Source organism: Neolamprologus brichardi, unplaced genomic scaffold, assembly GCF_056152115.1.
Source record: "Neolamprologus brichardi isolate AB-2024 unplaced genomic scaffold, ASM5615211v1 NODE_ptg000033l+_length_6344489_cov_1, whole genome shotgun sequence".
Taxonomy (NCBI): domain Eukaryota; kingdom Metazoa; phylum Chordata; class Actinopteri; order Cichliformes; family Cichlidae; genus Neolamprologus; species Neolamprologus brichardi.
In genome coordinates, this window is record NW_028270137.1 from 672696 (window position 1) to 684589 (window position 11894).

General features: G+C 43.3%; 1 long non-coding RNA gene across 1 annotated transcript; it reads right to left on the reverse strand.

The window, feature by feature from the left end:
• Positions 1 to 1700: 1700 nt before the first annotated feature.
• On the reverse strand, positions 1701 to 3030 carry LOC148094596 (uncharacterized). The gene is made up of 3 exons (XR_015718464.1): positions 2425 to 3030; positions 1912 to 2034; positions 1701 to 1827 (listed from the first exon to the last, which is right to left on the reverse strand). It is a non-coding gene; the product is annotated as an uncharacterized LOC148094596 (long non-coding RNA).
• Positions 3031 to 11894: the final 8864 nt, after the last annotated feature.

Consider the following 11894-nt stretch of genomic DNA (forward strand, 5'->3'; position numbering starts at 1 on the left):
AACCTGTTGAACCTGCTGAGAAACTTTTCTTTTTCTTTTGAGAGAGAGTTTGGGTTGGAATTTGGAATTAAATATCTGTAAATTACACGATTTAGAGGGGTCTGACATCACATCCAGTCTCTCTGCTGTGATGTCAAATATCAACGCCCAAACCCAACGACCGACAAATAACACCGAACACGCAGCCAGTGACGCACCAAACACACACCACGTTTAGTGACCAATAAATCAAGCGCCACAGGTGGTGTAAATGACAGCTCAGGGATGTGTAATGATGTTGATTTTTTCTGTTCTTGTTCCTTTTTACCAAGCCGGGTTTGTTGGTCCTTGTTTCCCTCTCCTGCTGAGTTCCTCCTGACGGAGTTCATAAGCCAGTCAAAGATCTGCACGTCACAATGGACTGAGATGTCGACTTCCTCCCACCAAAAGAAAGAAAAAAGTAAAGTCGTCATGCAGCAGGAGAACAAAAAGTCATACTACAGCTACTGCACCCTCTAATTTATTAGATTCTTTCAATCATGTGTTTCATAGGGGCCTCGGAGCACTTCTGCACACTAAATGAGCTGTGCTGGAACTTACACCATCACGTAACCCATAAAGGAAATCTCTTATTCATAAAAAGAAACAAATGTTTGCTTTGATTCCTCCTTGAGAAACTGAATGTCACGGTCCTGGGTCGCTGGCTCAGTGTTTTCTGTTTTGTTTTATTAATCTTTGATTTCTTGATGTGTGATGTTAGTTCTTAGGTTTTGGTTCTGTGTCCCCGCTGTTCTGTGTTGGTACTGCGCCTCTACAGAAACAGCATCATAATTTCATATTTTGTCAGCACTTCCTAGCAGTATGTAACTACACAATAAATGTCAGGGTTTGCGTGTTGAGATATGAATGGAGGACCCAAGATGCAGGCACTGCTGATGTGAGTGAGCTTTATTTATGGAGAGTGACATACAAACAAAGGCGAGGGAGGCGAGAAACAAAACTAGGAAAACCTAAACTGGGAAAGCTGAGAACCAGATAAGAAACCTGGACACGAGGGAATGGAGTTAAAACACGATGACAAGCAGGAAAAACAGCGTGGAGGAACACAGACGGACCAGTAACGCACACAAGAGGACGAATGCTATAAATTAGTGATGGCCCGCTTGAAGCTGACGCTCCGGCGCGTGTGTCAAAAACACCAACACACCGCTTCAGAAGCACTCTGTCGATGCTCGATTGGCCACAGTCACGTGATCAGTGACGTCCAATTGTGAATTGCACTCTGCAGAGTGGGCAATCATAATGAAGCAGTTCAGTTTTATTGTAGATTTCAAGCTGCTCTTCATATTTTTGACCAGCAGATGTCACCACAGAGGACTGTGTTAAAAAGCTTCCAGTAATGAATCGTTTTTCAACACAAGCTTCAGAAAGCTTTGTTTGGCCATCACTACTATAAATACACACAGAGGGAAACGAGGAAACACAGGAGGGGGACACAGCTGAGCCTAATGAATCTGACGAGACGGGTCCTTCATGTACTGTACATGATGCGGGTAGATGCTGTACGTTTATGGGCTGCAGGAGAGACACAGATTTGTGCAGCTGAGGTTGTTTGGGGTGCCTGCGTGTTCGCCTGCTGGGCCTGAGCGAGCCTCTCCACATCTGTGGCCCGGCGGTCTCTTCTCTTGCTGAGGATCTTAACGTAGTTTGCTGGGACGAGCCGGTGGTCTCACCGTCCACGCTGGCCAGGAGCCAGCCACGCACACGGGGCTGTAGCTCTAAACACGAGGGAGATCGTTGCAAACATGGGGCACGCTCACACAAAAGAAGAGCCCTCATCTGTTATTTCTAAGATAAGGAAAACAAAAATAGAAGGTTTTGGGTCAAAGCACTCAGAATCAAATGTCCCGCAGCCAGTAAAAAGCTCATCACCTTTAGGAGCGAGGTTGAGCATCTCTCCAGCTTGCATAGAAAGCTCCTCCTGAGAAGCAGCTGTAAAGTCATATTCTCCTCTGGCCACCACGTGGTCGTCCTCCTCGCTCGCCCAGTTAGTGTCTAAACCAAGCAAGGAAACTGAATGAAAGACATTCATCATTTTAACTGGTCTGAACCAAAAACAAGTCCTTCTGCTTTTCCTTACACTTGTAAAGTAACTAATGGCATATGGAGCTATGGTACCCAATTTATTTGCCACTGAGTTACACAAAGGCACATATGATGTCATACAAGCAGACTCATCTTTACACGTGTACTGCAGCCCTGAACATTACCAGCTTCAGATTCTATTATCAAACTTTGCAACAGCAGCCTTAATTACTTTGAACTCAGAACAATTAGCACCTGCAGCCACTGTCCTGTGTTGAGTACACCTCTCAAAACAACTAAATGTACTCATATGAATATGTGAGTGCTTGCTGTTCCATCTCTTCAGCCTGCTGCACAAACCTGCTGGGGGGACGTCCTCAAGGTGAGGTGTGTGTCTGTATCCTCCCAGGCTGTAGCCGCCACCGTAGCTGTAGCTGTAAGGCCTGTAGCCACCACAGATGGAGCTCCCATAGGGGCTGTAAGAGGGGAGAAGGAGCTGTTGGATGGACAGTAGGACTGCTGGACCTTATGAGGGGGCACCAGGGGCGCCATCCTGGGCAGGACAGAAGGCTAGCAGGGGTGGAGGAGCCTGTAGCTAATCCTAAATCTGTAGATCTGTTTGGTGACAACATAAAGATAGAATATCAGTAAAATCCACCCATAATTCATTGCAACATTAATTGAGCAAAGCATTAGTTCAGAAACGTCATGGAGTCGAGCTCAACCACAAACTGAATGAACAGCTCATAGAGTGGCTCTCTTCCACAGCGTGTCCTTTGTCCTTTCTCCCTCCCCTCAACCCCAACCAGTCCTCAGAGGCTGCCCCTCCCTATACCTGCTTCTACTGGAAGTTTCTTCCAGTTAAAATGGTGTTTTTCCTTCCCACAGTCACCAAGTGCTCGCTCAAAAGGGCTTGTTTTGATCATTTCGTTTTCTCTGTATTACAATAGGGCCTCCACCTTGCAGTATAAAGTGTCTGAGGTGACTGTTGTTGTGATTAACGCTATATAAATAAACTGAAATTGAATTGAGTCAACTCTTCCTCCTGCCTCATCTCCAGCTCTGCTACTCTTCATCTGTACAGACGGTGGAAACACACAATAAATTCACCATCAACCAGCAGCTAGCGGCAACTTTTAGCATGGGATGTTTTCTCACATGAGCTGACGTTATGAACCAGTCAACACACCTTAAATATCCTTAAATATCATTATCACAGCTCTGATTGTTCAGCTTCTCCAATCTGATGACCATATTCTCTTAACCTTAAAAAGATATGTTGATATGTCCAAAAAAGATAAAGATGTGTCAGATTTAATTCCATTTCCTCACTTAAAGTGGAAAAAAGTGTCAGGGTGGGGGGACTGATTGAACTGTGATTGTGGAATTTGCCTCACACAGGTGCGTTCACTGTTGCTTGTTTGAGAATACTGCTGTATATATACAAATGCTGACTGCATAAACAAACTGTTGTACAGATATTTTTAGAATGATCTGAAGATATTAAGAAAAAGACAATAAAAAACAATGACTTGCAGCATCAAGCGGAGGACTTTAATCTTCTCTTGTTTACGAGTTTGGGGACAGGTGAGCAGAGGACTGACAGATGAAAAACACGAGCTTTCTCTAAGGGTGTTGCCTCTCCCTTAAAGACAGGCTGAGGAGTTCAGTTACTCAAAAGGGGCTCAGAGTAGAGCTGCTATTCCTACACGTTGAAGAGAGGCTGATGAGAAAAGGAGAAAGAGGCCCAGGGCAGACCTAGGACACTCTGGAGAGGCTATATCTCTCAGCTGGCCTGAGGATGTCTTGGTGTTATCCCAGAAGAAGTGGAGGAGGTGGCTGGGGAGAGGGAGATGTGGGCTTCTCTGCTTAGGCTGCTGCCCGGGTAAACCAGTCCTTGATAAGCAGAAGAAAATGGATGGATAACAATAATAAGCAGAAGAAGCTAAAAGACACAAATTTAAAATAAAACATTATTAGTTATGAACTGAAAGATATAATTATTCAGCTATATAATAACTCAGCTTATAAATATATATGTAGGCATTTTTTTGAAGGAGATTATCGGGCAAAGGAACTGAGTTTGTTGGCAAACAGCAGCTACATTTTCTTCTGAACTGACAGTTAGCAAGTACAGAACAAACAGAAATGCAATGAAAATATTTCTGCGGCTTTTATTAATTTCACTTATTAACCAGAACTGCACAAAACAAACAAAAAGGCTCAATTAACAGAAGAGAGAGAAATCTAGCGAGACACACTGACTAGGACACGGCCTCAGAGGAACAAACTAGCAGTCAGCCACTTGTACGGCTGTGCAGATAAATAATTAGTTGCTTTTTTATTCCTGGGACTTCTGATCCTCTCCAAATACACAGGGAAGTACCTGATGCAGCTAGTTTTGGGTACTACCATCACCAAGCATTTAAAAAATCTATTAGAGGATAATAAAGTGTTTTCACCAACCAGAAGAAAAACATATTTTAGCGTATAAAATAGCAGTCTCTTCCAAACAAGTCCTTTAGCATGCTGATGTTAAAAAAGATCATGTAGAGTAAGACAGGCATAGAGAACAGCACTGACTGGGAGAGGCTTTGAACAGATGACATACTCAGATCAATTCAACATATAAGACTTTAACAATGCACAAGCATCTATCAAAAACCTCTTTAATCTATCATCTGTGATATTATTATATACAATTATAATGTATTGTTCATCTCCCTTAAATAAACAGGCAGCCTTAAGGTATGAAATATTCATTTGTCTACTGTTTCAGTGGCTGATAGTGCCCCACAGGCCTCAATGTGAGTTTGAAGCCATTATAATCTTCAAGTTGTTTAACAATAAACAGATTTTGAATGAAAGCCACGGAACTTCGGTAGCACAAAAAAGTCTATATTCTTTGTGTCCATATGGATCAGTCATATTACCATTATTTCCCCCTAAGGTTGCCAAAAGCACCAAGTTAATACTTGAAAAAACTGCAGCAATACACCAAAATAGAATCAATATTCTGTTTACTTGGTGACAACGCTGCTTTTAGCCTTCAATCAGAAAGCTTGAGTTGGCTAGTTTAGCATCGGGCTAACGTTTAAAGCTTTCACTTTGGGGAAGTAACTCGCATTACTGCTACTGCTGTGTAATCTTGGTTAAATTCACAGCATATTCCAGAAATTACCCTGCAATAACTAACTGTTAGAATAGCGGCACCGTATTGCATCACACTGAGTGCATTTCAATCATTTATCCCGCGAGTTTGCTAGCTAGCAAAATAATAAAGACGATTTTAAAAATTAGCATGTGTAACGTCCACACTGGAGAAAATGATTTACTAGGACTTACGCAAACTCCTCCACAGTGAAAACGTACAAATCCTTCTTGCAGACTCCTTCTTGTATTTTTCGTTTTCCAGCAAACACTCATTAAAACGGCCTCCAGGCACGTTAGTGCGCTCACCCCCGACTGTTCGGGGAGGGGGGGTCACACATTGAAACAGACTGACGTGCAGAGGTACAAGGCAGCCCAGGCAGAGAAATGTTGCTTTTAGACTTTGCCATTTTATTTCTCTATCTGATAAGAAAACTATTCAATCAGATAGTTATTTGTGGTGAATGAAATACAGTTTCAAGACGTTTTAAGCACCAAATCCGAAATAGAAGCACTACAATATATCCAAGATTTTTCAAGGATTTCAAGCACCCGTACGAAACCTGCATATGCAGTTGATGATTGTTAAAATAAAATAGAACATTTTCATCAATTTCTTGTTTGCTCCGAAATCTACGACATGGCTATATACAGAAAAGCTCGACATGTTATGCAAAAGAAAAAAAATACACGAACAAAAATTCTCGTAATTGTCAGTTTCGTAATTTCAAAATTCTCCAAAACTAACATTTTCTTTGATTGACTCATATTAAATTGCCTACGGTCAAATTTAGTGTGAACAATATTACACAAACAAACATGTGTGTGTGCGCCTGCGCATACATCAGAATCACTTTGATCCCTTGTGACGCGGTAGCTTTGCTTCGATCCTTCATGACGTGGTAGCTTTGCTTCGATCCTTCATGACGTGGTAGCTTTGCTTTGATTTAAAACCCATAATACGAGCGCTCACCCATTATACTTTATGGCATAACGGACGTTGACCTGACACCAACCCAAACCCTTTCCAGATGTTTTCAGAGCATTTTACAAAAGAAACCAAAACAAGTTCAGTTTTGTTTCTAACCAATTCACAGAGCAAACAGACAGATCGTGGCTATTAAAGTCAACAAGAGCGACCCTGAAATTCTGCAACAGGTAAAACTGACCAAAGAACAATTTCAATACGAGACAGATTATCAATCCAAGGAAACTGGATATATAAAACCTAAGCGTTTCAATGACCTCGAACAACTACTATGTCCTCACATCTGCAGTTTCTTTTGTGGATCTGGTCTCGTCTGTCTTGAGACAGTCCAGGTTGCATCCACCTGTAACAGGTGGAGACTCATCAGTACATTATGAACTCTGAATGTGTGTGCAGTGTGCGCTAAAGTTTCCATTTTCGGATTTATTTGGGGGAGTTTATCTCTGGATGCGTGCAGATGTATGTGCATTAATGTGTGCCTGCATGGAGATCTGACGTTGGCTGCTAGGATGGACCTCTGCGCATAATCACAAGTGTGTGAAAGCATTTCCGTGTTTGGATTTCTTTGGGGCGGTCCATTAATGTAAAGAGCGGTGAGGCGGCCCGCTCCCGGTTTTTCCTGCTTTCTTTCCCGCACTTGGAGGGCGTCGCAACCTCCTCATGAGGGCTGGCTAGTTTTTGGGAGTGTGTGTATGTGTCTGTACAACTGTGCTTATTGTTTTGTGTATTCCAAACTAACAGGATTATGACATCACATATATTTAGAATCTTACCACCAATTTGATCCTTTGATCCTTGAATCCATAAATAGGGGTGAGAAGCGATGACTTTTAGTCCATTAATCACAGCATTTATGTTCGCAGAATTGAAACGTTCACCAGAGAAGTATTTTGAAACATCTGGATCCTTTTCGGAGTAACTGTTTACAGATTCCAACATGTCTCAGAGAAAACAACCCTACAGATTTTTAAGGTAAGTTTTCTTTCTTTTTTCTGTTTTTCTGTTGTTCACTAAAAGAAAAAGGACTCACACAGGCTCACCTCTACACGGCTGCCGTCTCCTCTACCCCTGCATGTTTCTAGAACAATTTTTCTAGAACAATTTCAATACGAGACAGATTATCAATCCAAGGAAACTGGATATATAAAACCTAAGCGTTTCAATGACCTCGAACAACTACTGAAGGTTAGGCGAGCACCTGAAAATGGTCAACCATTATTTGTTAGTCTAATCAAACAGATGTTGGCCATGTTTCTAAGGCAAGTTTTCTCCTTGTTTATGTTTTTCTTTTAGTTTTTGTCCTGAGATGAGGTTTGAAGTGTCTGTGGTGCAGCTGATCTGGTCTGTCTTGAGACAGTCCAGGCAGCACCCACCTGTAACAGGTGGAGACTCACCAGGACATTCAGATCTCACAAGTTTTGTGTTTCTCAACTCTTCTGTTGAGGGTTTCTCTGAGAAGAGGAGTGCAGTGAGGCCTGGTGGAGGTCCACCGATATAAAGGGTGGCCATGTGCGTGTATCTGTTAATGTCTGGATGTGTGCAGACTTATGTGCCTTAGTTTGTGTATGCGTGGAGATCTAAGGCTGGCTCATAGGATGGACCTCTGCGCATAATCAAAAGTGCAAACATTTCCAATTTTTAGATTTCTTGGAATTTTGTTTCTTTGGGGAGGTTTTTCTCTGGTTGTGTGCAGATGTATGTGCATTCACCTGTGGATGCATGGAGATCTGAGGCTGGCTGGTAGGGTGGACCTCTACACATAATCACAAGTGTGTGCAAACATTTCAGTCTTTGGATTTCTTTGAACGTGGTTTCTTTGGGGGAGTTTCTCTCTGGATGTGTGCCAATGCATGTGCATTCATTTGTGCATGCGTGGAGTCCTGACGTTGGCTTGTAGTGTGTACGTGCACGCATAATCACATGTGTGTGCAAGCATTTCCGTGTTTGGATTTCTTGGAATTTTGTTTCTTTGGGGGAGTTTTTCTCTGGATGTGTGCAGATGTATGTGCATTCATGTGAGCATGCGTGGAGTCCTGAGGTTGGCTGGTAGGGTGAACTTCATGTCCATAGCCCAAGTCACCATCAAGTGTGGGATCTACCAAGGAGATGCTCTGTCCCTGCTGCTGTTCTGCATAGGCCTGAACCCCCTCAGTGAGATCATTAACAAGACTGGCTACAGATACCGACTACGGAACGGAGCAGTTGTCAGCCACCTCCTGTACATGGATGACATTAAGCTGTATGCCAGGAGTGAACGAGACTCACTGATCCACACCACCAGGATATACAGCAATAACATCGGGATGTCGTTCAGACTGGAGAAGTGTAGTCGGATGATAACAAAGAGAGGGAAGGTAGTCAGAACTGAGGGGACTGAACTACCAGAAGGCAACATTGCAGACATAGAGGACAGTTACAAGTACCTGGGGATCCCGCAGACAAATGGGAACCATGAAGAGGTCGCTAGGTAAATTGCAACCACCAAGTACCTGCAGAGGGTCAGGCAAGTCCTGAGGAGTCAGCTGAACGGTAAGAACAATAGGCTATCAACACCTACGCCCTGCCCGTGATCAGGTACCCTGCTGGGGTAATAAGCTGGCCAAAGGAGGAGATAAAAACCACTGACATCAAGACAAGAAAGCTCCTTACCATGCATGGAGGGTTTCACCCCAAGTCCAGCACCCTGAGGCTGTACGCTAAGTGGAAGGAAGGACGCCGGGGACTGGTGAGTGTCAGTACCACAGTCCAGGAAGAGACAACGAACATCCACGAATACATCACGAAGATGGCCCCAACTGACAGCGTGCTCAGTGAATACCTCAGGCAGCAGAAACCCAAGAAAGAGGAGGAACCATCATGGAAGGACAGGCTGCTGCACGGTATGTACCACCGGCAGATAGAGGAGGTGGCTGATATTCGGAAATCCTACCAGTGGCTGGTAGCTGGACTGAAAGACAGCACAGAGGCACTAATCATGGCAGCACAAGAACAAGCTCTGAGTACAAGATCCATAGAGGCTGGGGTCTATCACACCAGGCAAGACCCCAGGTGCAGGCTGTGTAAAGATGCCCCAGAGACAAACATAACAGCAGGGTGTAAGATGCTAGCAGGCAAGGCATACATGGAACGCCATAACCAAGTGGCCGGCATAGTGTACAGGAACATCTGTGCCGAGTATAACCTGGAAGTCCCGAGGTCAAAATGGGAGATGCCCCCAAGGGTGGTGGACAATGACCGAGCTAAGATCCTGTGGGACTTCCAGATACAGACAGACAAAATGGTGGTGGCTAACCAACCGGACATAGTAGTGGTTGACAGTAGCGGCCGTAGTGATTAATGTAGTGATACTGAATGACAGCAACATCAGGACGAAGGAACACGAGAAGCTGGAGAAATACCAAGGGCTCAGAGAAGAGCTCGAGAGGATGTGGAGGGTGAAGGTGACGGTGGTCCCCGTGGTAATCGGAGCACTAGGTGCGGTGACTCCCAAGCTAGGCGAGTGGTTCCAGCAGATCCCGGGAACAACATCGGAGATCTCTGTCCAGAAGAACGCAGTCCTGGGAACAGCTAAGATACTGCAGGACCCTCAAGCTCCCATCTGTCTGTCTGTCTGTCTGTCTGTCTGTCTAGAGTTCTTTGGTTTCCTGGTGTTTAGCCTCCACTATACCCAAAGTTGTTTCTGCTCTGTTTACTTCCATTGCTGTTGTCTTATTTACTTTGATGTGAGTTGGGTTTTTGCTTTGTTTTTGTTTTAATTCAAGGTGCTGTATTGCCATGACATTTTTTTCTCTTGTGTTTTGTCCTCAGTATTTAGTTACTGTCCCCGATTTGTTGTGGACAGTGGATCTCTTCCCACCCGTTTCCATTAGGCCATTACCTTTTTTTTAGTGTCATTTTGTGAATGACAACATTTTGGACATTTGAGTTTCTTTGGACTGTCCAATAAAGGCTTGCTTTCAGTTTGCAGTACAATGTATCACATATAACCCTCCTGAATGATATCAAGCAAGTTTGAGGTAGAAACAGTCACAAGTTTTAAGCTGCAATCACTTTTTGGCAGCTTGAAAACTCCATGTTCTCAGACATTATTCTTTTAACCAATATAAACAGCAAGAGCAGACACACTACACCTGTAGGCATTAATTATAACACCGTGCTGCCTTTAGTCATTGGTGACTGTGCTACACACTGAAAACAAACTTTTGACAACTGTCATAATTCAGTTACAAGAAATGTTAAAGTTCCATAAATACATACCTTTGCCTAATAACAAAGGCATGAATGTGTTTTTTTGCATCAGTTTGATCCCAGAAGTAGCTGTCTATGTAAGTAATCTGGGCGCTACAGCTTTAAGCAGCTGCACGCACTCCTGCGGACGGCGATGACTTTCTGGTAAACGATCACTTTTTGGCACAACACGGGCACACAGAGGAGCAGCCATGTGCTGACACACTAACACAGTGGTTCCCAAAGTGAGGGGCGCAGGGGGCGTGGTATGAATTAAAAAAAGATTGCTTGGACACTGCTAGCATAATGGACAGGCTTTTTGACGGGTCTTACAAACAAACGCAAAGCAGAAGATGAAGCATCGCCAAATATCCTTCCAAGCCAAAGACTAGAAAATATGATAAAGCATATCTTGCCTTTGGCTTCACCTGCACAACGGTGGTGCCAAGGTAGGCCTCCCCGACAGAATTTGTTTTCCCAGCATCGGGAGCACGTGTTGGGCTGTCCAAATCACGGATAAACAGCATCCCACAGCTGTTCATGTTTTTAAACCCATTTTGCACAGAGAGGCATTTTTGGAAAAATGGCTTTATAGAATATTCTTAGACAGTAAAAACAAAACTACACAAAATAATTGTCACAGGCTCGGCCTCTGACCCAGCACTCTGAGTATAATTTGGTATTTGTCTCATGTTAGCTTTGTGATAGTTCATGTATTATTTCTATTTAGTTTTTCACAGAGTTGTGCGTCCACATTGAAACGGCTGAAAACGCTTATGTTCCAGTACTGCGCATGTGTGAAACCCAAGACGATTCGACCTGCCTCATTTCTGTCTGTTTGTTCCCAAAAACAAACTAATACTCAGCAAATATAGAGTTAGTGTGGAGGCTGCAGTCTTCTATAATATTTAATACAGCTAAATCAGGTGGTATATTCAGATCCCAATGTGTACTTTTATTTTATTTGTGTGACGCTGACTGATCCATCAGGACAAATATGGTCACGCTGCAGACACTATGAGTGAAAAATGCTTCAAGGAAAGGAAAGCAACAATAACGCTCTTCCTCACACAATAAGGAATGTCAACTATTTTCACTTTTTTTAAATGAGACATAAGACAGATCATCAGATAACTCCTTGTGCCGTGATGATTGCTACTGCTACTGCTTTTATCTGCAAATATTTCACAAGTAAGTCTGAACTAATTGTACTTTAACAGCACTGTTAGTGCCATCGTTACAAAAACTAGCCTTCAAAGGATACAGTTTTCAAAACGAACGACTAACTTGAGGCTAGCCGTTCTTCATCGTTTTAGCTACACAATAAACTCATGCTAACTAACGTTAACATTAAAGCTGTTGAAAAAAGTCAGTTTGTTGTTGTTGTTGTTGGCTACTACCTCTGTCACTGTGATGGACGTTGGTGGCCTTTTCTGTCCAGCGTTGCGCTTCAGTGACCCCATCA